The sequence below is a fragment of the Odontomachus brunneus genome, unplaced genomic scaffold (assembly GCF_010583005.1).
Source record: "Odontomachus brunneus isolate Ranch 3 - 2012 unplaced genomic scaffold, Obru_v1 Obru_scaffold_194, whole genome shotgun sequence".
In the NCBI taxonomy this organism is placed as follows: Eukaryota; Metazoa; Arthropoda; class Insecta; order Hymenoptera; family Formicidae; genus Odontomachus; species Odontomachus brunneus.
In genome coordinates this window covers 554,727-555,020 of record NW_022639644.1, presented here as the reverse complement: position 1 = coordinate 555,020, position 294 = coordinate 554,727, and the positions used below count along the sequence as shown (strand labels likewise).

Below are 294 nucleotides of genomic sequence, written 5' to 3'. Positions count from 1 at the left end.
CAAAGAGAGACAAAAAAACAATTTTTATTTTAATATGATATATGTAATCATTTATCTTCCATAAAAAAACTGAAGTAAAGAAACTGAATGTATGATAACAAAATAAAAATTCTTTTTTTACAAAAAACAAAAAATTTTAATGTTGACTCAGCATTAGAGAAGATTTTTAGTTATGGGGACACTTAAAGACTTTAGTGTATTAAACACCCGTCGATGATATCCAAACACTGCAGGATCGCATTTTCTATGCGTGTCGGCAAATTTCTGACCAGCCAGGTGTATTTGAAAGAGTGC

The 294-nt window shown here is 29.6% G+C and overlaps 1 protein-coding gene across 5 annotated transcripts in view; it reads left to right on the top strand.

Annotated features, from left to right (window-relative positions):
- Positions 1-294, top strand: part of LOC116851842 (nuclear fragile X mental retardation-interacting protein 1) — an 87,185-nt gene that overhangs the window by 3,921 nt on the left and 82,970 nt on the right. The window lies entirely within an intron of this gene.